The 26,895-nt window shown below is 44.1% G+C and overlaps 1 protein-coding gene and 1 long non-coding RNA gene across 4 annotated transcripts in view; one reads left to right on the top strand and one right to left on the bottom strand.

Moving 5' to 3' along the window:
- CDH13 (cadherin 13) overlaps positions 1 to 26,895 on the bottom strand; it is a 1,362,211-nt gene that overhangs the window by 99,254 nt on the left and 1,236,062 nt on the right. The gene's annotated exons all lie outside the window — the stretch shown is intronic.
- Positions 4,086 to 4,958, top strand: LOC118149778 (uncharacterized). Its single transcript, XR_004737501.2, has 2 exons — positions 4,086 to 4,376; positions 4,738 to 4,958. It is a non-coding gene; the product is annotated as an uncharacterized LOC118149778 (long non-coding RNA).

The raw sequence follows: 26,895 nt of genomic DNA, 5'->3' as shown, positions 1-26,895 counted from the left end.
TTATCAATTTACATTTTGCTGTGCCCGTTGAACAGCTGTCCGGTTTTGAGCACAGGAACTTACAGAAGTAAGAGGAGGCATAAAGCCTTTGTTTGCTAACCCAGGAAACAGGCACAGCACTGCATGAAAAACACGCTCCTTAACAGGTTGTAGCTCCTACACAAGGATAAACAGCACCATAAACATCCAAAGCACAGGAGGTGATTTCCTGACCGCAGATAGAAAGCTGCAGGCTTAGCATAGGTAGGCTCTTAATAAATACAGATTGACTGACCCACTGAATGGATACATAAATGAATGCTGTGCTCAGTTTTCCCTCTGCATGCAGCAGGAGAGACTCACTTAGAATACCATCTGGTCCCTTCTCGTTTTGACACATCTAGTATAGCTGAGATGCCATCAACTTGGGGCCACAAGTGCTTAAAAGGAGATATGGCTGGACGATCCCTCTGTCACTCATCTTATTCCAGGAAGACAAAGCTGGTGTCTGGCTGCCGTGGTGGCAAGCAGCAGGGGGTAGCCGAGAGCCTGTGTTCACAGGAGAGACCCCCATGGCAAACTCTGCCCCAGACAGATAGAAAATATGCATGGACCCTACTGCCGTGAAGAGCCAGCATTGGCCACCTTTCTTCCTTGTGGGCACAAGCCCCAATTTGGAAGAAAGAGAAAATGTTAGCTGAGACCTCAGAGTAGGCCCATGCTCTGAGGTCTACAGCAGGAGAGCATTGGCTAACATCTGCCACTTCGTAGCTGTGTGACTTTGAACAGATGTGTGTCACCTCCAGCTTCAGCAGCCTCTTGGGTGAATGGTTGACAATAAGGGCAGCCTTAGGGTTGTTTGACGGATGAAATGATAAAATGTACAGAAAATGCCTGGCACTTAGTAGTTGCTCGATAAAGCTTAATTCTTTCTTTCTTAGGCCTTCCTATTAATATCATTCTTTTTCTTTTTTTTAAAGTCAAAATTCTCAAAAAGCCTGGTTGTCTAGTTTGCTTTCCAGGTGGATTTCTGGAGTCAGGTTTAGTGATCAGAGCATGATATTTTGTATGAAAGCACAAAAGACAGAAAAAACTCAAAATCAAGTAAAGCATGGCCTTGGTTCACTTACTAACCTTTAAGAATGGTTACCTCAAATGACCTTAAATTCCTTTCCCATACTCTATTTAAGAATCAGGAAAACATATATTTTAGAAATGTAGTCAATATATAGAAAGATATAGCACTTGAAGTGGTGAGCTTCAGTTTCACAGAAAACTCATATCTAAGTGAGATAACTTATTCTTGGATGTTGCCAGAAAAATCTAAAAGTTTCTACATGATTGGAAACGAAAGTTTCCAAATGATTGTTGGCCTCTCAGAAAGTTCAACCCCAGGGAGCACTGGCCTCTGCCCTGTGTTGGAGGACGGCTTTGATGCTGCACAGCAAACCGGGCGATTTCACTCACGCTGAAACTATTTTCCTGAAATTGGAGCCTTATTATCAAGTTACTGGGAAAAAATTCCAATTGAACTTTGGAAGATTTTTTCTATTATAGTAACATTATAGAGTTCAATTTGGTGAAAAATGAGCACTGAAGGCTTTCAACAGTTTTCTAACCGAGATTAAATTCAATTCTAAGGATAGAGACCATGTAATTGGCAAGGAAGGAGTACTTAATTCCTGGAACTGCACTAATTGGGAGACATAGCTTTCCCTGGCACTGGAGCCTGTGGCAGCGGGGCTGTGGACAGGCTGTCTCACGATGGCTTCCTGGAGGGATATTGGAGTGGCGCCTGCTCTGAGGTGGAGATTGGGTTAAATCCACTTACTGGGTATGCTGCAAACATCTCCCTGAACACCCTCAACTTTCTGTCCTAGGACCCGAGTTTAAGCTTGTAAGTAGTTTGGTGCATGGGAGTTGAAGAACCATCTCGGTGTTCGTCTTCTGGCATCAAGATGAGAATGAGAGTGCATTTTATTGTATCTTTTAGGGTAAGATGATTATTTTTGTTTCATTATCTATCTTGTCTTAACAACCCAACCACACTGGATTAAAAATCCCACCTAAGAGAACACACTGAAAACACCAATCTATCCCTTAGCTTGCTTCGAGGCAGTTTTATCCTCTGGACCAAATTGGAAATCACAGCTTCAGGAGAAAAGGGAAACCACTTTTCAAATTTCCATGAACGCTTTTGAACCATAACCAAGATTAGGGATGGGTGTGCTGTTAAATCTGAGTTGAAGGGTTCTTGTCATTTTCTAGATGCCAAGAAATGTCTTTATAAAACTTACAAAGCCAAAAGCCTTTTTCATTTCTACATATACGAAAAGTGCCATGATAGGGTTATCCCGGTGAGGTTTTAGATGATACATTTTGTGCAGCTGAATGGATGTTATGGTGGATGAAAAGACCGTGTGCCAGGCAGTTAGTAATTGCTAGTTTGTGCCTATTATGGGCTCAGAGGCCTGGTGGTCTAGGCAAGCATTTAAATTCTGAGAAAACGATAGGAAAGAAACATAGTATCTCTGAGTGGGTCTGCCAAGAAAGGATGCTTTTCTTATGGTTTCCTTGTACCTTGTTTCTTAAAATTTTTTTTTCTGTTTATAAAAGTAATGTATGTGTTCAATATTAACAGCTTGCTAATACAAGACAGTGTGAAGAAAAAAAAAATCAGCCAATAATTCCAGGAGCCTGAAAGCCCACTCATTTCCTCAGGCATTTTATTCAAAGTCTTCTTCACATGTGATTTATGTAATTGGAATCACACAGTTTACCAACTTGGACGTATCACTTTTCCCACTTCAGTTTATATCAGAAACTATTTCCCTGGCTTCAAAATTTTAATCACTGCATATTATTCCATCGTATGGCAGCTCTGTAATACATTTATCTAGCCTCCTGTTGTTGGACATTGGGGCCACTTTGTAACTTTTTGCTAATAAATAAGGCTGCAGTGTAGAACTCTGCACATAAATCTCTGTGTCCTGAGTATATACATTTTGACATCATTTCTGATTATTTCTTTGAGATATATTCCTAGGAGTGAAATTATGGGTATGGAAGAGTGTGACTGTTTCGAAAAAGCTAATACATGCTGCAGCACATCTTTTAGAATGTTGACGGCAATTTCAATTCCTTGCCTGTTCTTCAAAGCACTACTCAATGCAATGTATTTCCTTGGCTTAGGGATGTGGCTCTATTCAAATAAATACGTGACCCAAGGAGGAACACTCTTATTAGCCTTGCCATTGGAACCAAGGAAATGTAGGCTCCGTAGCAGAGGCAGACCGGTTCAGAAATGCTGGCCTCTACTCAAAGAGTTGTGAGCTCTGCTCTCCTGAGCTGCCCTGGCTCATCCCTGCCCTGGCTCCACATGCATCCTATGTCAATGTGGTAATGAGCTATTTTTATGCAGTAACACGTGTGCAGCCCAAGCAAATGCTGCTGTGACTTGCAGTTCCCTGAAGGGGTAGGTTTCTCCCAGTCCCTCTGTACCTTTGCATCTTCCATCCTCTGTGCTTGGAAAGCCCTTCCCCACAGTGCCACCTGCTCCACTCTGGAGGTGTCCAGGGAAGGCAGAAGGGAGCAAACACTGGGTAAGAGACCCAATGCACATGGCCACCGACCTTGAGCATCTCCTGGCCTAGTGGGGAGACGAGAAGCACTCCTGCAGTCAGAGACAATTTCATCTTCTTTGTGCACATACAGGGAGGCTGCATTTCTCAGCTTCTCAAGCAGCTAGATTGGGATGGAGGAAAGTGAGCAGAAGTGATAATGTCACTTCTGAGTCTGGCCACAAAACCCCTGCAAGACCCTCCTTGCTCTCTCTTTCCTTTCCACAGCAACCCTGGAGGCCACACCCTGAAGAGGCAGCCTCATGAAATGGAAGGAGCCAAGATCTCTGAATGTTTTGAAGCACAGCCATCCCTACCCCACTATCTGCAATTGGACCTTAGTAGGAGTAAGCAATGCACTTTTGCGTTAAGCCACTGGGATTTGAGGTGTTACCTGTCACAGAAGCTAATATTACTTATCCTACTAGCACACTCATGAGCAATTGTGATGTAAGCTATGCTAAGTGAGTACCAAGGAGGGTATCCAAGCTCCACCTGGGGTTGGGAGCAGGTGATGAGGAAAGACTCTTAGTACAAGGTATATTTGGGATGATTCTTGACAGATTACAATAATAGCTAATATGTATTGTGTTCTTCCTATGTTCCAGACACTGTGCTAAGAGCTTTGCTAGGTCAGCCTATTTAATCCCCTAGGCATTATCTCCCTTTACACCTGGAGAGAATGAAGTCTGGAGAGATTAAGGAACTTACCCAAAGTCCCACAACCTTTAATGGCAGAGTTGGACATCAACCTTGGTGTGACTCTGTTGCCAGCAGGTATGCAGACATTAGCCAGGCAGCTGTTATTTGGAGGGAGAATGGGCAGAGGAAGCAAAGTGGGCAGAAGCATAGAGAAGGGTTGATGCAGGAAATAACTAGCGTCCCAGCAGCAGGAGGGCTGGGCAATTGGTGGGTGCTGGCCATGGTGCCGAAATGAGGCTGGCTTGTGGTAACGTGCTGAGGAAGAAGCAAGGGTGGGGGCACAGGGGTTGTGGGATGGCAGTAAGGGTAGAAACCCTAGCACAGGGGCAGAGGAGAACTTGACACATTTGGAGAACCACCAGATGTTGGCAAATGCCTGCAGAGACTCCGGGGTTTTATTTGTGGTTCAAACAGATATAGCTTCAGTCTCCCACAGGGCAAAGGTCTATTCAGTCGACTGTGCTGAGAGAATCGCTTTGCACGGGGTGTGGCCTATGACTGGATGTGGCCTCTATGGCTGGCACACAGGGGCACCGCATGGAAACGTGTGGACCGGGTGAACTGACGAAGGAAACATGCAAATATGTCATTTAGAAAAGGAATGAATCGGGAGCACTGCATCCATCATCGGACTTCTTTATGCAGCCACCCAATGGCCCCTTTTGGCTGCCCTCTTGCTTTCTCTGTTCCTAAACATCCTGACACTGAGTCTCTCATCTTTTCAGGGACTGAGAGTTTTTATTCTGGCTCAGTAGTTGCAGGCATCACAGAATTAAGTAATGACAAAGTGAGTTATTATCCAGCCCTGGCTTCGGCGGGGAATGTAACCTGCAGCCGAGATCCCTCACTGCTGGAGCACTCACACGACTGTCTAGGTAGTGACATGAAAAATGTCCCCTATAATCCCCCAGCTCAGGGCCATACATCCTCAGAGTCTTGACTCCACACTTGGTGGGGAATAACGTTGTTTTACTGAGAAGGGGAAGAGGGTGTAATTAGATTCCTCTTAAATATTACATTCATCCTTGTTAATCAAAAATTAGTAGCTCTTAAAAAAAATAAACACAACTCAGCTCCCCAGGAAGCTGATAGCAGTTCCCATGGCCCATTTAATTACACAAAATGAAACAAAATGTATTCCTCTACTCGCCTGTGGAATTAACAAAATGAAATATAATGGTGACCATATCTGGGCAGTGGGATTAAAGGTGATGTTTAATTTACTTCTTTATGCTGCTTCGTGTTTATTTTTTTTTTTGCAATGAGCATGTATTGTTCATAACAAGTACTTAAATGAGTAAATAAAGGAAATGTGGGATTACATTCCTAAAACCTGTAAGCAAAAGAAATATATGCACACCTACTGTATCTGTTTAGCAGTTCACCTACTCATTCTCTGACCATCCCCCAAGAGGAAGGCTATGTTTTTCTGATTCCCACCCTGACCCTAACAACAATGCCTGGCACATAGTAGGTGCTTATTAAGCAGCCACTGAGTCAACTGAAACATGGCTATTTTTAATAGGGAGAAAAATGGCTATTTAACAAAAAACAGGTTTCTAAAGACAGAGAGCCCTTCTGATCTTCTGGCATTCTCCGTCTGTTAAAAGGGAATCTGAAGTTCTTTCAAGGCAGGGGCTGCACAAAATTGAATCTTTCTGCAGAAGGTCTTTGTTTCTGTATAACTGGTGACACAGGCGACAATATGGATAAATCCCAAAATTATCATGCTGAGTGAAAGGAGCCAGACAAAAAAGAGGACATACTTTGTGATTCAATTTATATAAAGTTCTAGAAAATGTACACTACTCTATAGTGACAGAAGGCGGATCAATGGTTGCCTGGGGCTGGGCATGGAAAAGGAGGGGCAGAAGGGAGGATGACAAAGGAGCCCAAGATATTTCTGAGGATGCTAGACACATACACAGTCTAGATCATGGTGATAGCATCATGGATGTGCACGTAAGTCAAAACTCATCAACGTGTGCACTTTTGCATGTCAATCACATCTCTCCAGAGCTGTTTAAGAAGAGAAGATGCAGAGGAGGGGGGAAAACTGGAGAAAGAAGAGGAGTCCTAATATGCACTGAGGCTGGGTACATTCTGGGGTGATGTGTCTTGTGAGAAATACAGAGGGATGGGATGCTGAGAAGGATAGAAAATTGAGGGCTATTCAGGGTTCAGGTTGAAGTTGTTTGATGTAACTGCCCTTTCCATGGCTGTAAACATCCTCAGTGAGTTAGATCACATGCACCCAATTCTGATGACAGTGTGTGTGTGTGTGCATGCACATGCATGTGCATACACATGTGTGTGTGTGCAGATGTGTATCAAGAGGGGACTGAGGAAAAGGGTGACATGGGATGCAACAGATTGGCATGGGCAGGATAGTGAGACATCTAAGAAATGGAATTAGCTTGCAGACATGGAAGCTTGAAGTCAGAAGTGACCTGGAAACTCAGGGCCTCCTTCTTCAACCCTCTGGAATTTACATAAATCTTGGGAAGCCTCTGGACTGCTACAGGGCATGGAGTCAGGATTTATCACATGTGTACTTAGTTCTCAAAGGCAGGCAGAACCCAGCCGACATCTGGATGCTGTCCCCACAGTCAGTGGCTGTTTGCTGAACAAATGTAGGAATATTATTTTGATTTGTTGACAGAAAAACAACTGCTGCTATTTTGAATATTGGCAACGGGAGGCAGGATGATGATGAATGGGCAGCCACTGGGGCTTAGGTCACCTTTCATCTGCTTAGCATGTTTCACAATGTCTGCGCTTTGGGGTCCATGTCTTATACGTCACACATTTAGCAAATATTGGCAGAGGGCTTGTCACGGGGCAGGCACTACACCAGATGTTGAGAGGAAAACAGTGAATGAGATTCAGGCCTTTCCCTAAAATGCACACAGCACAGAGTAGAACACACACAAAGGAAGATACCATAATGCAAGTGGGGGTATGCCATGGAGGTTGGCAAACTATGACCCATGGGCCATATCTCACGCTCTGCCTGCCTGTGCCAATAAAGTTCTATTGGAACACAGCCATGCCTATTCTTGCATGTGGCAGCTTTTGGATTACAAAGGTCAAGTTGAGTAGTTGAGACAGAGATTGTGTAGTCCATAAAACCTATGTTGCTTATCATCTGGCCCTTTATAGAAGAAGCTTGCCAACCCTTCTCTAATAGAAGACAGTACATGACAAGAAGCTGGACCAAAGTAAGAAGGTCGGGAGTTACTGACCTGGCTTGTTAGCAAACCCAGTTGTAAGTATTCCAGGCTAGATCATAAGATCAGTTAGGGCTAAATGTCTTTCTCATACTGCCTGTGTGGGTTAGTAAGAAGCAGAATGGACTTCCAAGAGTAGCCCCTGTCTCCCCAGGAGGAAGCATGCAACAGATGCTCCTGGCCTCCTCAGGTTTCCAAGAAAGCAGTGTCTTGAGAGCCTCAGCCCTGGGAATGAGGCAACACCATCTCCCCATGGCAACCTCAGGGAGGTTCATCAAAGCCAACAGCGCCTAGCCAGTGACACTGGGAGAAAGTAGAGGAAAAGAATCAGTTTATTCTATCTTTTCAAGCCTAAAGGGGAGGCTCAAACCAAGGAAAAGCATCAAATAATAATTAAGTGAAGATATTTAATTAGCATTCATTTGCACTGTTTATATTAAAGTCAGACCCTGATGGAAATCCTTTTTTATCCTTTGCAAAGATGTATTAAATATTAACTCCTGAACAGGAAACACTACAGCCTACAGCCTGGTTGAAAATTATATTTGGAAATAATTTATTTGCAATTCATTCACTAGTTAAACAAACATTTATTGAGTGCCTATTATTTGCCAGTCCCAGTTGAAGACCAATATGGTCCTTGCCCTCAAGGGGCTTAGAGTTTAGTGTGGGGAGACAGGTAATGAATGTACAGGCAAGCAAGCACACTTGATCCTTGTTATTCACCATAGTCATGTCCTATAAAACTGCTGCATGCTGGGTGCAGGGGCTGAGGCACAAAAGTTGCTTGAACATGAAAGGTGGAAGTTATAGTGAGGCAAGATTCTGCCACTGCACTCCAGCCTGGGTGATGAAGCAAGATTCTGTCTCAAAACCAAAAACAAACAACACAAAACAAAAAAAATGAGCAAACAGCAAACCATTGCTCTCAGGAAGAAAACACAACGACTAGGTTCCTGTGAGCCTCTGGCTACAACATTTTCATCAGCTCATCAATACGTGACCTTGTTTTACGTGCACTTCTGCTTAAAGACACTTTCCTTAACATATATTGTTGATCACGAACGTTGCATTCACAGCCAGCAGAGCTGTAACTCATGCCTAAACGAACCTTATCCTAACATGTGTGTTTCTTCTGTGAGGCATGGTACAGTTTTCTGTGCCCAGAGATGCTAGGCAGCACTTGAGCACTGTGCTTCGGGCCACTTCAAACAGCAAAATTGTGAACAAAAAGCACACACACACACACACACACACACACACACACAAAATGGCACTAAATAGATCACAAATGGGCACTTATTTGTAGTATGAGAGGTGAAATAAGAAGGCAAAGTAAAGGAAGGCCTTGTCTGAGCTCAGTTGTGAATGTGCATGTCAGGTGAACTCAAAGTTTTCCCTGCTCTGCACTCCTCCAAGAAGAACCATGAAAGCACCATTGTTGGGGCTGCCCCACGGTGGTGACACTGCTGGGGTTACTACCTGGGGAGCAGGGGGGGGTCTGTCCTGCAGACCTTGACTTAACGATGGTTGAATAGATTCACTTATACCCAGAATACTGTGAATGAGTGGGCTGGGTGTTTGTGGCCACCTACAGACTCCTTGGAGAGTTCTGTAGGCAGTTGCGACTGCCAGCCCTTCTTAGCCAGTAAGACTCACATTTATTTAGTAAAGTTTAATTGACAAAGGCTTGAGTTGACACCACTAAAGTGAGAAGATTAAAGGACAGGTTCTCATGTCTAAAGCAAACACTATTAGGGGGTAGTATTCTTGGTTGACCCCACCCTGAGAGAGTTATCTGGCTTAAAGGTTAGTTTTAACACTGCATGAGTAAACAAGTTATTTAGAAAACCTCCACATACCTTAGCCATTTGCTTTTCTCTTAAATTAACTGAAGGTAAAGGGGATAAGGCTGCCTTTAGCTGAAATGTTTAGTGAAACTATGCAAACTTCATGGCCTTCCAAGAAGGTTTGTGACTTTATTCTATAACTCTCTAATATTTTTCCTTCAATATTTTTGCCACTACCTTGAGTGAATCTCACACACCATGAATATTGATTTTGGGGTGACAAATACATCTTATTGAGTACATGAGTTCACAGATACTGAATTCATGAATAATAAGGATCAACTGTAATTCAAGGCAGAGAGAATGATGTTTGCACAGTTCCTGAATGGGAAAGAAGCTTGAGGAAGAAAGGCCATGTGGTTGGAGGAGAGACTGTCAAAGGAGTGAAAAGAGAGGAAGCTCAGCGGCAAGACCAGCCAGGGGCCTTCCTGGGCCAGGGCAGGTGGTCTGGGTTTTGCTTAGTGTGAAATTGGAGGCACTAAAGGGCTTCATCGGGGGAGAGATGGGATCTGAGCTTCAGTTTAAGAGGATTGCCCCGATGTGTATGGTGCATTGTAAAAATAGGAGACAAGTTAGGGCAATTATTGTCATCTGGGTGGACGATGGCAGTGGCTTAGACAAAGTTTGTGCAGTACAATTACAAGAACTGCAGAGATTCGAGATACATCTCGGAGATGAAAGCTAGTTGCTGTGTTTTACCAGTGTAAAAGTATTTGGGAAATATTTACTTTCTGAGCTATAAGATGCTTCATCTTTATAACTTTAGGATGAAACCCCAAGATGAGGGCCTGGCTTGCCTCAACCTAGTCCAGCCCAGGGGAAGTTATGTGAGCAGGGTTCCTTCCCTTGCCCTGATGTCCTTCCCAGAGCCACACTCTGCCCTCTGCAAGCCACAGCCCTGTTCTGTAGCATTCTTGGCTCTTTGTACCCTGCAGAGATTTACCTGGCTGCTGCTCCATGCTACCTGTTACTGCTTTGTGACAGAGACACTTTTTAGTGTGGGAACTGAATATGCAAATGTTTACCTCTCACCTCATAAGCACCCATCCACACAGAGGACAGCTGGGGACAGTCATGATGGCAAGCCTGCTGTGGAGGCCGTCATGGGCACTGCAGAAGACTCAGATTTGTGGAAGGGATTTGGAGTGGATGTTTCTCATTCCTGGCTATTCCCTGTCCTTTATCATCCCTCATAGCATCCCAGCCCCTCTTTTGGAGAAAACCCTGTTTTGTGAGTGTTGGTGGGAGGTAGTAACCCACTCCCACTCTCTCCCAATGCAGCAGGACTCCATCTGGGGCATGAGACAACGCCAGCAAACTGGATGCTCTTTCATGAGTGATGTCAGGGTGAGTAGAAGTCACGTTCATTGCATGGGAAGCACAACAAGAGAACATGGCTGTTCTCTTTGTGGTGGTGGCTAGTCCCTCCCTCCCCTTGAGTTCTATTTGGTGGCTACTCATTTTTCCAGTCTATCCTCTAGCTTTCTGGCCATTCGGTGATGCCTAATGTCAACCTGGTAAGTTCCTGTTTTATTCCACTTGACTGGTGGACATAGTCCATGCTGGTTTCTGCGGCTTATGACCGTGAATCCTGATGGATAGTGTGCTAGGAATGATTAGAGGTTCTGAATTGTCATGACCTATTTTGCTCACAGGTGATGGTCTCCTCTGATTCATTTCACTTCAAACATTTAACTGGATCCTAAGCTTGTTCAGGTTATTTGCACAGCATGATATACTTTGTAGAACATCTTAAAATACTGATAAATTTAACCCCAATGTCCAAACTAGGAACAGTTTAACTAGCAGAAAATATGACTATGTTACATGTGCGCTCTAGAAAAATTGCAAAATCAAGCATAACTCCACTAAAGGGCCAAGCTTCAAACCTTCATAAATCAGTGGTTCGAACCTTTAACAGCAGTTCACCATCCATGCATCGGCACTGTCATCTCTGAGTGCTTGCTTACAGGTAAGCAAAGAGCAGATGGCAAAACTTAATATTTACAAACTCCTATCTGCTTCTTAGAATTTTCTCAGGAAAGAGGAAGAGACTGTTATCAAGAGATTTAAGCAGTGAGGTACCTGGGGCTGGCTTGTGGAAAGTAATAAGTAATAAACTAAGTCCATAAGACATGAAAGCCAAAAGTTTTAGAAGAACACCCCTATCAGTCTCAAAGAGACACCTTTAGCGAATGATGACACATCATGCTCTTTCTGCTAAAAATGCTAATCAGTTAACTTTTTTTTTGAGACAGAATCTAGCTCTGTCACCAGGCTGTGGTGCAGTGGCATAATCTCAGCTCATTGCAACCTCCGCCTCCCAGGTTCAAGCAATTCTCTTGCCTCAGCCTCCCAAGTAGCTAGGACTACAGGCACGTGCCACCATACCTGGCTAGTTTTTTGTATTTTTAGTAGAGATAGGATTTCACTGTGTTAGACAGGATGGTCTCGATCGCCTGATCTTGTAATCCATCTGCCTTGGCCTCCCAAAGTGCTAGGATTACAGGGGTGAGCCACTGTGCCTAGCCACTAATCGGTTAATTTAATGTCGATGATGTGCCATGCACTGTGTTCTAAACACTTTCTCTGAATTCTTTTCTTCTTTATCCATCACAGTGACTCTACAACCTAGATATCATTTCTCCCCATTTTTACGTGGAGAAACTAAGACTCAGGAAATTAAAAACCTGCCTAAGGTTACACATCTGGAAGATAGACAAGTGGGGATCTGTGCCCAGGAAGTCTAGCACTAGTTTGGCAGTTGTGGCCACTGGGCTATGTACTTTTTAAAAAAATTGAGATGGAGTCTCACTCTGTCACCCAGGCTGGAAAGTAGTGGCACAATCTCGGCTCACTGTAAACTCCACCTCCTGGGTTCAAGCGATTCTCCTGCCTCAGCCTCTTGAGTAGCTGGGACTACAACTGCACACCACCAGGCCTGGCTAATTTTTGTATTTTTTAGTAGAGACGGGGTTTCACCATATTGGACAGGCTGATCTCAGACTCCTGACTTCGTGATCCACTTGCCTCGGCCTCCCAAATTGCTGGGTTTACAGCAGTGAGCCAATGTGTCCAGCTGACTATGTACTTTTCTTTGCAAGGCTGTAAGAGACCAGGGGTCTGTTCTTTCCTGCGCAGCCCCTCTGGGGTAGTTTTCAAAGACAGCCTCAATCTTGAATGGAATAAAAAGAGTCAAGGTCAGTTTCCTTTGGTTCCATAAGGAAAACACATCTTTCAAGTCTAAAGGTCTCTTTTCTCCCACAATAAGTGTGGGAAAATTAGTAAGTTTATGATAGAGCTTTGTTCTCTCTAAGGCGATCATAGGAATAGAAGGCACAGGGAAGTGGGCATGAAAGACTTAAACGGAAAGAAACCATGACAGACAGTCTGTAAAAACATTTACCATCATCAACCCATGCAACAGGTGGATATCCGGCAGGTAAAGCCATCCCTGCCAACAGATGACGGAAGAAAGAGCTTCTGTGCTATGAAAAGAGCAAGCCTGGAAGAATGCATCCCTAGGGACCTCCTGCAACCTAGAGTCTAGGGAGGTCTGGCCAGGCTCCCTCCCCGTGCTCTTACAGGCATCTGGCAGCAGTGATTTTTACGGTGGCTATCAGCAGCGAAAGCTGTCATAAATCCATCAACCAAAATCAGAAACAGAACACACAATTTTATTCTGAAAAACAGAAGTCAGAGAGAGCAAGCTATTGGGTCTGGTTTTAATTGCACACAGAGGGCACGCTTCTCCGGCTTCACTTTGGTTTGGGAGGCAGAAGAGCAGAGAGGTGAGGACGGCTGTCTTTAAGTCAGATTTCCTGAGTGTGAACTTGAGTGTGAATTTCTTTGGGTAATTTCCTGAATCTTCCTAAGCCTTATTATCTTCCCTTGTATAGGGGGGTAATCAGAGACCCATAGGGTTGTTGTGAAATGAGGGGTAATCTAAAGCAGAAGGCTTGGGGAACAGGGCCTGGGACAAAGTAAATGCCAGCTACTATACTGTAACCTTGGGCAATTTGGTGTGGCTGTAACAGAAAGCAGCCGACCTAGCCTGGCTGTGTTAGGGAAGTGGATCAGACCTGCTAGTGAAAGAAGACAGGAGATGCACGGAGCCAGGACAGCCCAGGTCTGATTGACTCCTGGGGAGAGTGTGAGCTCTACCCCGGGGCCTGCGTAGATTCAGGATATGCTGATTTGGGGTCTGGCTGCCAAGTTAACAGCATGTGTGGTATGGAACTGTGCGGGCTCAGGGATTCTCAGGAAGCAGTGCCTCATGGTGAACAGTGCCAGGCAGGACCACTCCTCCCAATGGGAGCCTCTCAGGGCGTGGCCACAGGCCTCCTTTCTTTTCTACCTTCGATTCCCTCTTCGGGGACCATAGTCTCAAGGATTTAAATTCCATCTGGATGTTGATGACACCCAGGCTTTTATCTCTAGCACAGATGCTCCCTGATACTCAGCTCACCTCCTCTCTATGTCTACCTGAAACTCAAGAGCAAGACCAAGTTCCTTTACTTCCCTCCCCCAAGTTACTTCATCACTTCTCCAGGGAACTTGCAAAGCTCATAGATGTGCCCTCTGTGCTTCCAGTTGTTTGGGACAAAAACATTGGAATCAATCTTTACTCTTTTCTCTCTCTCTCTCTCTCTCTTTCACACACACACACACACACACACACACACACACACACACACACACACAGAGTTGGTTAGCAAATCCCTGCCACCAGTACCTTCAAAACATTCAGGTCCTGGCCCAGTGGCTCATGCCTGTGATTCCAGCACTTTGGGACGTTGAGGCAGGCAGATCACTTGAGGTCAGGAAGTTGAGACCAGCCTGGCAAACACGGTAAAAACCCATCTCCACTAAAAATACAAAAATCAGATGGGCGTGGTAGTGCATGCCTGTAATCCCAGCTACTCCGGAGCCTGAGGCATGAGAATTGCTTGAAACCGGGCGGTGGAGGTTGCACTGAGCCAAAATTGTGCCACTGCACTCCAGCCAGAAAGACAGAGCCAGACTCTGTCTAAAAAATAAAACAACAACAACAAAAACAATAACAAATTGAGTGTCTGCTGCTTCTCACTGCCTGTACTGTAACCATCCCCACCCAGACCCACGTGGCCTCTTACCTGGATACTATGGCACCCTGCACTCCAGTCCTCTGCTCTGCCTCTCTCTCTCTTTCCCTTAACAGCCTCCCTTTCCTAATCCCACCAGCATGCTTATCACTTTCCCCGTCTTCTCCAGGGCATCGGACTCATCTCCCATCACCCCCAACTCGCTGTGCGGTGGGCACACTCCTGCACACTCTGCCTGGGCGCCTTCGCACCTGCGTCCTCTACCGGGACCTCTCCACTCCAGATAACTGTGTGGCTCACCTCCACTTCCTCCAGTTCTTTCCTGCAGCGTCACAGCATCCATGAGGCTTGTGCTGACCCCCAATCTAGAGTGATGGTTCCCCTCCTTTCTTCTCCGCTTTCTTTCTTTGCATGAATCACCAGCTACGATGCTACTTATTGAATTTATTAATTCTCTCATTCTTTTTCTCTTCCACAGGAATATGATCTCCACCATAACAGATTTGTTTTCTTTTTTAAAGATGGATTTTTGCTCTTGTTGCCAAGGCTAGAGTGCAGTGGCGTGATCTTGGCTCACCACAACCTCCACCTCCTGGGTTCAAGTGACTCTTCTGTCTCAGCCTCCTGAGTAGCTGGAATTACAGGCATGTGCCACCACGCCCGGCTAATTTTGTATTTTTAGTTGAGATGGGGTTTCACCATGTTAGTCAGGCTGGTCTCAAACTACTGACCTCAGCTGATCCATCTGCCTTAGCCTCCCAAAGTGCTGGGATTGCAGGTGTGAGCCCCATTCCCGGCAGACAGATATTTTTGTTTCTGGGGCTGCTATATCCCCCAACGCCTAGAAAAGCACCCAGTATGTTGTAGGTGTGGGATGAACGAATGGAGGGATAGGTTCTCCCATCATATCCCTAGTCTAAATCCTGAGGTCCCCCTTCCACGCGTGTAGCCTGCACTCAGGGACCCGAGATAACTTAGAGGCAGCCATCTAAGGTCAGATCTTCTAGTGAGATTCCTGCCAACGCTATTGGAATGCACGAGGAAATCCTCAAATTAAGCATTTGTAGGAGGACTGTAGTTTAGAGCCTCATCACTTGAAAATACAAGCTTTGAGATTCATTTGGAAAGCACACTGGGAGCAGATGATGAAATGCATTTCTTGAATTAGTTACATGACTCACTGCCTGTGGTTTCATTATCCGTGTTAGGGTTAATGCCATGATAAGCTCCTCGTGCTTGCTGGCTTACTGGTGTTAGTGATTGACAGACAAACTCAGATAATAAATCAGCTATTTTCCCTATGCATCTGACTTCTGTTGCAATCCTGAAATGTGTGGCTTTCTGAATCAGTGCTATGCTAGTAGCTCACGTAGCAACCCTCATCTATTTTGAATGGGTTTATTAAAAATGATTTTTAAAAAGCTAAGTAGATTTAACAGCTTAGAAATCATAGGGCAAGGAACAATATTAACATTCGTCAATATTTTTTGTATTGGTTCTGAGAATGCATTTCTCAGGCTGACAAGAAGGACCCTGATAATTATATTCAAATATAGCCAATATGAAACCATGTTTTCAACAATAAAAGTCTGGCCTATGGCGAATTTATAACAACATATGTAGATGGATGTTAAAAAGGTGGTTAATTTGTAAAATAGCTTTTCAACTGTTTACCCAAATGGCCAGATGTTTAATATTAACCAAATCAAGCACCTTTAATTGACATTAATAATGAAAATCTTCAGTCTCTGGATCATTATAAAAGCCAGGAATATATTTTTAGCCAGTGAAGCTCTTAAAACTTTAAAAATCATGTAGTTTAATTTGTGAGGCTTTGTTTCTCCCAGCAGCTTCATAACAGAAAATCTGACCACTAAAACTAAGAGTCATCTGTGCTAATATATTTGCATAAATAATTAAAATTCCACAGCAGAGTAGGCAACAGAATATATTACTACCATAAACTTACAATGGAAGAACATCACTTTAATTAAAAACCACAAAGGCACCACTATAAACAATCCATTTATGTTTCAAGCTCTGTGTTTGTTGACTTAAGAAAGAAAAAATTCTTAACTCATTAAAAACAACAACCAAAAAAAATGACCTCATCCCAAATCCTGTTATTGAGGTCAGGAACCACGTTTAATTAAGATGAAGTGTTAATAATATAGTTTAGTAGATGAAGGACTTTTCTTAATTTCCCCAGGTAGAAATGTTATTATTTGGCCTTTAACTTCTGATTAAAATTTAAAAGCCGGGAGTCAACCCAACTTAAATTCTGAAATCTGGTTTTGAAACTTGGTTTTGGAATTAGAAATCCTCCTTCCTCCCAAAAAATGGTAGGCTAAGGCTACTACATATTTTTGAACCCCTATGTTTCTGAGAATGCCAGTGATGACAAGATTCGCATTTGCAAGAGAGCTGATTTTTGCCTTTACTTCCCAAGGTCTTAGAAGATACAGAATAAAATGTCCCATAGCCAGTCAATGATGGTTTTTGCTTAATTTCACATCATCTTTCACGATTTTCTTTGAATGTGCTCCAGTATTAGAATAAACAAGGTGTTAAAGAAAAGGACTTGATGAATCGTGGGAAGACCAGCAAAAATGGAAATTGGGCATTTTAACATATCTTTTGGGGCTGAATTGTCAGTAACCTATGTTGTATTCTTTACCAGTTTGAATGCACGAATGAGTTGTACTGTAGGGTTAAAAAGCATCCAGGTCCAAAAGAAGAGGAGGAAGGAAATGACTTAAAAAAGACAGAGCCCCAAAGAAATCAGGACAAAGCAGTTGTAGTTTTCAAAGAGATGAGTATCTAATTTGGATCTGATTCAGATAGTCTGTGTTCAAAGAATAGGCTCAATTTGGATCAAGGTTTTGGAAGGATTGACTGATGGATATGGCTCTTTAATGTAACTTTCATGGACTTGGAAAGTTCCGTGAGAGACCTGTACACCCTTCTAAGGTCTCCCTGCTAGGATTAGTTTCCCTTCCTGGGATTGGTTTAAAACAAGGCCAAATGCAAATGTTTTCATGGTTGGTAGACATTAGTCAATGTTTGAAGATTAAAAGAAAACAAAACCTGTGACATGGTTTGGACTTGTGTCCTCACCTGAATCTCCTATTGAAATATAATGTCCACCGTGGGAGGTGGAGCCTGGTGGGAGGTGACTGGATCTTGGGAGTTAATAACATCTCTCCTTGGTGGGGTCTTTGGAATTGTGAGTTCTTGTGAGATCTGGTTGTTTAAGTGTGCAGCACCTCTCCACCTGCTCTGGACATGTCAGGTGCTGGCTCCCTGTATGCCTTCTGCCATGATTGTAACTTTCCTGAGGTCTCCCCAAAAGCTAAGTGGATGCTGCCATACTTCCTGTACTGCCTGCAGAACCATGAGACAATTAAATAATTTTCTTTATAAATGATTCAGTCTCAGACACTGCTGTTCATCAATTTGAGAATGAACTAATACAAGTTATGCCTACATTTTTTTTGTTTACCTAGACAGAGTTTCACTCTATCACCCAGGTTGGAGGGAAGTGGCATGATCTCAGCTCATTTCAATCTCCACCTCCCGGGTTCAAGTGATTCTCCTGCCTCAGCCCCCCAAGTAGCTGGGACTACAGGCAAGCACCATTATGCCTGGCTATTTTTTTTTTTGTATTTTTAGTAGTAGAGATGGGGTTTCACCCTGTTGGTCAGGCTGGTCTTAAACTCCTGACCTCAAATGATCCTCCCATCTCGGCCTCCTGAAGTGCTGGGATTACAGGCATGAGCCACCACATTTGGTCAACGTATGTTACTTAACGCACAAAAATGTTTGCATGCAGTCACCCCCAAGCCAGCCACCATTCACGCACTCTACCTGGTTCATGAGCAGTGGTCAGACACCAATTCTACTGCTCGAATTGGGCTGTTTTCAGCATTTGAGCCCTTAAGAATTTCTGTGTCTTGGTGGTCTCATCCCAAATTATATCAAATGTACTAAAATGTACCCACACTAAAAATACATTTTTCCCTGTAAAATGTTTAAAATTATTTTTATACTTTTGCTTTCGGAATTATTGTGCTATAAGAAATAATCTGTTAATAATCACTTATAATGTATCTGTCATTCTTGCAAGGTGAGTTACAAACACTTTGCAAACATAAAGACACTTTTGCAAATATTACATTTGACCTGCTAAAGTTGTCACGATGCTGCGGGCAGTTGGTATTTATTAATTTCAATTTTTCTGTTTTCTTTTTGAATTTTGGAGGCAATAGATTATATATTCAGGTCCCTGACATTTTGTAGGCACGTGGAAAATCTGAAGGTCTTAGTCCCGTGCCTAAAGTGCTAAATGATACTGAGAATGCTCTGGTGGCTTATCAGGGAAGGAGATAAAGATGATTGTTACTCTCCCTGAGCACGATGTCTAGTGGCAAGATGGACAATTATGTCAGGGATTGAGGAAGGGTGAGGATTGGTGAAGTTATACTAAGAGATGCTCAGAAAGCCTTAAGCCAACATCACAAGTAGGTGCAGTGGTGAGGATGAAGCTCCAGCATTCTCATTCACTCATTAAGTCAGCCTCAGTGTACCCTACTTGTGTGCTTTCCTCCTTTAACCACAGCTCAGGGAGGTTCTGCTCTCCTCATCAGTAAAAAGGGATACTGAGATGTTCTCATTTCCGGGGTGGTTGTGAAAATACATGAAGATTGGTAACAATGCTGGTGGTAAAGTTCCATATAAAAATATTAGGTATTTTAGTCACCCCAGCAGCAATATTATTACCATCATTCTCAAAATCCATGTCTCCAGGGGGTTGTGAAAATCTTGGCCTGGTTTGGTTTGGCACCCAATTCCCTAGAGGCAGAGACCTGTGCAAAGGCAGGCGGATAGTGGGGTTTCCGGAGAATCCAGCCATCTGCTGAAAGTGAGCCAGGGATGGTGCTGGGGAAGAAGCAATTTGTGCCACTCAGCTCCTTCTCCTTGGCTGGAGATCATTGGTTCTTAGTTCACAAGGAAGCAATTTATTTCATTCCTTCTTCCCTTCCTCCCTCCCTGTCTTTCTTCCTTTGTAGGGACACCATCATTTGTGACAAAAGTTCTTGGTCCTATGACTGTAAGTTCCCTGGGAGGCTGCAGACAGACTATTTCTTTCACCAGTGAAAACAGAACCTAGCACAGTGTCAGCCCTAAAGTGGGCTCTACATAAATACCATTCCACAAATGAATAACTATAATCGATATGATCTTTGCTAGCACTAGTCTTCAGCAACATCATCTATTATTTTGATTATGCAAATATCTAATATCATGGAATATTTTTTCCCTTTTAAAATTTACCCTGTAGTTACCTATTAAGTAGAAAGGTTCCATTTAAACAGGTGTTCATGGCAGAAGCTGCTATTTACCTTCAATATCCATTCATCCTTAGCAAAGAACCTTGGTTTTAAAAACAGGGTATTTGCTACCCAAATGACCATATTTCCCATAATCCCTTGCAGCCTGATGTGGCCACATGATAAATTTTGGCCAATAAGATTTAAATAAAAATGTGGTAGACTTCCAGGAAGTCTCCCTAAAAGATAGGGAGCATCCTTCTTCTTTCCCCGTTTCCCATCCTGCTGTCTGGAATGCAGATACAAAGGTTGTAGCACTAGCAACCATAAGAGACCATGAGGAAAAGGTGTCAGCCTAGACATGGTAAAATGGTGAGCAAATGCTGTGTGGGGCCATGTGGGTCTGCCACTGTCCCTGGACTGCAGTGCCTGCTCTAGACCTACTTTATGTGAGGAAAAAAAAATCAACTTCTATCTGCTCTGAGCCATTGTCATTTTGAATTTTCCTGTTATATTCAGCCAGACTTAATCCCCACAGATAAAATGCTTGACATATACTTGCAGGGCTCCCTAGATGAATGACCCTTTCCAAAAAAAGTGTTGAGCAGTGATATGAGATTCTACATGGGTAGGAACAATATTTTTCCTCAACACGTGTCTCCTATATTCAATGTGTAGGCAGAAGTCTCTGCTGCAGAATTGTTTACTATAGATCCTGGGCAAGATTAGTTCTGTCTGAAAAATGTTTGGAATATGAATTGCTTCTTGGTTGCCCTTGATCATAGAGAGAATAAGGTGAGTTCTCCCAGGCTATTCGGAAGAATTTAGCTGCCGGCTGCCTCCCTGAGGTGACCAAATAGGGGGTCTGATAGAAGAGTTAGCTCCCGTGTTTCATTTCGCTGTTGGAGAAGGTTTAGCAAATGTAGTTATTTCCGTTTTGCATCATTATCTTTGGACTACTCTGTTTAAAATTTTATTTTTATTTGTGTGTGATGGAGTCACACTTTATTACCCAGGCTGGAGCACAGTGGCATGACCTCTGCTCACTGCAACTTCTGCCTCCCAGGTTTAACAGGTTCAAGCAATTCTTCTGCCTTAGCCTCTGAAGTACCTGGGATTACACGCATACACCACCACACCCAGCTAATTTTTGTATTTTCAGTAGGGACGACATTTTGTCACATTGACCAGGCTGGTCTGAAACTCCTGATCTCAAGTGATCCACAGACCTTGGCCTCCCAAAGTTTTAGGATTACAGGTGTGAGCCACCATGCCCAGCCTGAGCTATTCTTTCTAACAAGTTCAGTTACATGAGTTCACTCCTCATTAGAGATACTCAAATGTCATCAGGAAATTTTACCTGGTGCACCTGAAGGGTGGTTGCTACCCTGAAAAGGATTTTTTTTTTTTTTTTTTGAGACGGAGTTTTGCTCTTGTTGCCTAGGCTGGAGTGCAATGGCGCTCCCTAGGCTCACCGCAACCTCTGCCTCACAGGTTCAAGTGATTCTCCAGCCTGAGCCTCCTGAGTAGCTGGGATTATAGGCATGTGCCACCAGGCCTGACTAATTTTTGTATTTTTAGTAATTACAAATAACTAAATTTAGGAATTACAACTTTGTAATTTAATCTCCAGATGCAGATGGGGTTTCTCCATGTTGGTCAGGCTGGTTTCGAACTCCTAGTCTCAGATGATCTGCCTATCTCGGTCTCCCAAAATATTCGGATTACAGGCATGAGCCACTGTGCCTGGCCAGAAGCCAGTCTGACTGTCATCATATGTGGAGAGGACAGAGAGTGGGAACCTGCTCTGTTATAGGACCTGCCTACATGCACAAGATCTTGGAGCAGAGAAGGACTTTCTAAACCGTGACATCAATTTAGAAATAATGGAAAGTATGACTCTGACTGCCTAGATATAAAAACAAAGAATTCTGTATATTGCAAAAATCATTAATACACAGTCATACTTTTGCTCAAGCCAAGTGTTTTGAGGGATTTGTCTTCAAAATATCAATGACGCATTAAACAATTTCACTACAAGTATGCCCGCTAATGTTTTAAAGAAACTGCAAACAAGTGTAAACAATGTAAATAGTCAACAACAAGGGAATAAACAGGTGTGTGTATCCCTGCAATGGAGTAACAGCACACTATTCAGTGATGAAAAACAATGGCCATTTCTTGAGATAGAAAGCTGTTCAGCATATACTGGGAAATACAAATGGTGAGTTTTGAGGGTAGGTAGTGCAAGCCAATTTTGATAATGAAAAACAGAGTACTCACACGTGATTGAGGGAGACAGAGCACAGCTATGAAAAAGGGATTTTCTTGTTGGACATGATGACAGACACTTTATTATCTGCCTTATTCTTACCTGTCTTTTAAAAAACTTCTTCCAGAAACGATCTTAGCTTTATAATAAGGGTGAGAAGATAAAAGTCATTAAAAAGAAGAATTTCATCTGTCCCTAGACCTCAGCTATTCGTTTTGATTTGGCTAACAGCACAATGTGAAGGGTTTTTTAAATGAGTCTTAATAACCCAGGCTTTTTAGTGAGAGGATTCCCTCTGATGCCTGGACACTGCCTGTCTTTAGAGGCATAGGCTCCTTGGAGATCAAGGTTCCCTTTGCTGAATCTGAGCATTCCCTGGGAAGACGAGGGGTGTCCAGCTGTGGTCAGCAGAGGAGCAGTCGAGCCTGAGATGTGCATTTACTCACACGAGACAGGACGCAGTGCAGGACCTGGACTTAGCTGGAAGTGTGTTCCTACGTTTCGGTGGGGTTGGGGGTGGGCAGAACGCTTCCTATTCTGACCATGGAAGGAGCCCCCCAGGGAGGAGGCAAAAGTGGCTATTAGGGTGGGCAGGCCTTGCCGCAGGCTCTCAGCATCCTGGTCTCTCATGGCAGCTTTTAGTTTTGAGGGTCTGATGAATAATGTGAGATGAGTGGGGATGTGGCAGCTGAATCACAGGGAATGTCAGAAAAGACAGAGATGGTGGGGTGGAGAGAGAGAGGCTGAGAGACAGAGCAAGGAGGAGGAGTGAGGCTGGCGAGGTAGTCAAGGAAGTGACCATGTTCTCGGGATGTAGCAGCAACCATGGTGACTGTGCAGCCAACACAGTAAATCTCAGCATTTGCATGGCAACTGAGCTCATTCAAACAAAGCTGACTGCAGTAGGGACTCTCTCCTTTAGAGAACATGCACATTTAATTTTACCTGTCCTCAAACTTGTTGGAATTCACTTGGGGTGGCTGGCAAAATACTAGGGCAATAATAAGGAAAGTTATAGATTATAGTCTCAAACCTTTTGGAAGGACGAAAGGTTTTATTGGGGCAGGCTGAAGATGGCTGGTCCATTATGTTAGGGAAAAGATAGGGATGATAAGAGGCTTTCTTATCTGTTTATCCCACATCCCTTTGTCTCTACTCTTAACTGTTTACTCATGTAAACCTTGTGCTGGATGGTCCTCTCATGGGGAGGTCAAGGGGAAATTACCCATTAATGGAGTTTACCCTGGGCCTCCAGAACCCAAAGCTTTTGTCATTCCTAAAACCACACTTTTAACCATGTTAATTACCCACAGGCATGTTGACTTAGAACCTCTGTTATAAAACTGTTACTGAATAAATATGTGGATGTACAGGTTGTCTTGGTCAACTGGCAAGATTTCACCCTCTGAAAGCAGCCAATGACTATCCCTAGCCCACTTGAATCACGGAAATAGGTGTGAGAGTGCATTCATTCATCCGTCATTGAGTCAGGGTCTGCAAGACAGACCTCAGCAGGTGATGACTGACGTTGCACAAACTGATGCTTTGCTCACCATACTTGTGAACAACACAGCCCTGGGTGGAGATTTAAGATGCTAAAGAGACATGCAACATATGAATGAGCATGTACAGCTACTGCACATGTGCACCCAAAGACCACCCAGAGCATGCTTCCTAGTAACGCCTCTTCCCACCTACTTATGAATAATCACAGAAGACTCCCATGAAGGGAGCCTCGCTGGTGTGGGTCTTTGCTCTGTGCTGTCTCATTCTTACGAGCAGCCCACCCTGAATCCTCTCTCTCAGAGTGTACTGGCTACTCTGCACATAGTTTTCAACATATCCCTTTCTTTGCAATAAATTACTCTGTGCTGCACTTCTTTTGCTGTGTGTCTCTTGATTAAATTCTTTTAAACTAAGAAGACAAGAACAGAGGTATCACATCAGCAGTCAACAGAAGGAAGAAGAGAAACATATTAGAGATACTAAAATGTTATCAGGAGACACCTGATTCCTGTTTTGTGGAGGAGGAGGAGAAGGAAGAGTTCTCTTTGAGATAAGTTTCTTCTTCCAGTGCCTGCTCCCTAAAAAATCATTACAACAACAGTAACTTCACAACTCACAAGGCCTTTGGAGAAGCCTGGGAGCCCAGCATAGATGATTAGATGAGAAAACCATCTCCCACCCTGGCCTCTCTGTGCAGCCCCATTCCTCCTCTGCACACACAGCCCCCCAGGGACAGTACTTCTCGGTGTGTAGGTTCAAAGGCTGCAAATAATTAATGAGCCCCTTTTTTCCAAAGAGCTCCTGTGACAATAGCTCAACTTGCAGGTGTTGTCATCTCGGCTTTACTCCAGGAGAGTAGAGGGGTGGAGGGGAAGAGAGGGAAAGGAAGAAAAGGTGGGTGGGAGGAGGGAGGGAGGGAAGGGGAGAAGAAAGGAAGAAGGGAGGAAAGGAAAGGGGTGGGGGGTCCTGCCAGTGCCAGGCTAAGAAAGGATCACTTGCAGGATATGTCTGAGGAGTCAGGCCAGAGAGAGAAACGTGTGCGATACACACACATGCACATGTACGCACACATTTACTTTGCTCCAAGGCTGGGAAAGCAATTAGTCCAGACATCGTTTAGCCAGGCCAATTTGTAAATGCTAGAACTCTTAGGCATACCAGCTGCAGAGACACAGTGCAGCTCTATTTTCTGTGGGGTTCACAAGGTGGACCTTGGTGCCAGTGGCTCTCTGCTGTTCCTGATTACTCAGCATTTGTTCCCACCTTCTGGGATGAGCCTCCTGCACTTCCTTGGGTAGCTGCCCCTGCAGGCCCTCAGAGCTGGGTGCTGGTGTCTGTGGCAGGCTCGGGCACCAGGACTCATCAGCACAATCCGCCCTGCAGCTCTATTGCTCGGTTCAGAGGGGTATGCTCATGGCCCAACCGGAGCCTTGGGCTGGGCTGCTGGTTAGGAAGGAAGATACTGCTTTCTGTTGGTAGGATCAAGGACAGATGTTGCTGGTGCCTCTTCTCTTTACAGATGTGCAAATAGAGCTGAGGATGGAACCAACCAAGAGGAGAGCAGAGCCAGACATGGAGAAGGAATATGGTCTGAGCACCTGAATTCCATCATGCTAGAGGTCTTCATTCCCATGGACTTTTGCGTTAGGTGTGCTGACCCATGTAAGTAACAAGGACCCCCCTTCGGCATAAGTCACTGTGAGTTGGGTCCTGGTTACTTGTGATGGAAGGTCACACCTGTGACGATCACACTTGCTAGAGAAACAGGAAGGTCCTCAGAACTCTGTGAATTCCAGCTTCTCCCCACGAGTCTCACCTGGAGTTACTTCTAGGTTGCTTTCTCTGACCTCCTCCTTCTCTTGCACAGCGGGGGATTAAGACCCTTGTCTCCCAGGGCTATTTAATAGTTACCCGACCTTTGCTCTCCACAGCTCGAATCCTGGCCTGGATGCTCCTGAATGTCTCGGCTATCCCAGGTACCCCTCCTTCCCCAAGCTGGAGTCCTGTTCCTAACTCCGTTTGCTGGGACGGACTGCACCTGTGGCCTGCCTCCACACGCCCAGCAGCACGCTCCATTTGCTAGACAAGATTTTCTTCCCTCCTCTTCAGTCAGCGGCCCTCTGTGCTGTGTGTATGGGAACAGCATCCCAGCTGATTACTAATCCATGTGCCCCGAGCAGGGAGGTGCATGACCCCAGCTCCAGCAAGGCAGAGCCACCCTGGGAATGTGACCATGGGTTGAGCGACACTAGAACAGAAAATGGCTGGAGCTGGCTTATTCTCCCTGTGAGACCCTGAACTGCAAGCCTGTCTGTTCCTGTGACCTAGAGCCTGAAGGATGCCCTAGCTCCTGTGCCATCTCAAGCAGGTTCTTGATACTCCTCCATCATACGTAAAATCCATAGGGTCTTCTAGCACATTCATTCTCCCTTTGCCCAACTCAGCAGAGCTGCTCTTCGTCAAACAACCCAGTCTGACCTTCCTCTCCCACTGTCTGTCCCATCTTAGTGGGGATGTCTAACCCTAGGTCTCAGACACCCCTCCCATTGCATTAACCCTTTCATGACTGGCAGCAACCCAAGTTGTACAAGCAATGTGACCCAGGGTCCACAAAATCAACCTGCTTTAACTCATTTTATTGCCCCCAGGATCCCTGCCTTCACTTCCAATTGTAGAAATACAAGATGACAGTTAAGCTCACCTGGAAACATCCTACCTTTGTCCCACTACCCTGCTGTCTGTTAAGCTACCAGTTTTCCCATCTAAGGACTTAAGGAAGTCTTTCTCTTTGATGTTTAAATTGCATGTTTCCATTGTCAGATAGCAACAAGAAAAAAGAAAAAAGGAAAAAAGAATGGCTATTTCGGATTCACATTATTATAGGATTTGGTATTATTTCACACGTTTGTGTAGTTCATCTGGCATTCAGAAAGTTTAGCTGTAAAAATAAATTCACGTCTGGGGTTGGAAAATAACTTTCGCTTCTTCTCTGCCAGCTTGCTCCAAGGTAAAGTGGTTGGCTCAGACTCCGTTGCACATCTCCAGGTGCTTCAAATCAGGAAAATCAGACGCATGTTTGTTGTAAGTGTGTCTAATACCTGATTATTTGTACCTCATATGAGAGGAAGATTAGATTTTGGAGGAGGAAGATTAATAACTTTCTTCTGCAGAGACGGGCATGCATTTGGATCTGCACGCTGATTTAAATTTATTGTGAAATAACGTACCAAGGAGGGTGTCTTTTATTCATGAGCATTAGACACACCATGGGTGGATATCAGTCATTTAATTAAATCTCATGATGAAAATGCCTTCTACCTAA

Source organism: Callithrix jacchus, chromosome 20 (assembly GCF_049354715.1).
Source record: "Callithrix jacchus isolate 240 chromosome 20, calJac240_pri, whole genome shotgun sequence".
NCBI classification, from domain to species: Eukaryota; Metazoa; Chordata; class Mammalia; order Primates; family Cebidae; genus Callithrix; species Callithrix jacchus.
This window is presented reverse-complemented; position numbering and strand designations above follow the sequence as displayed.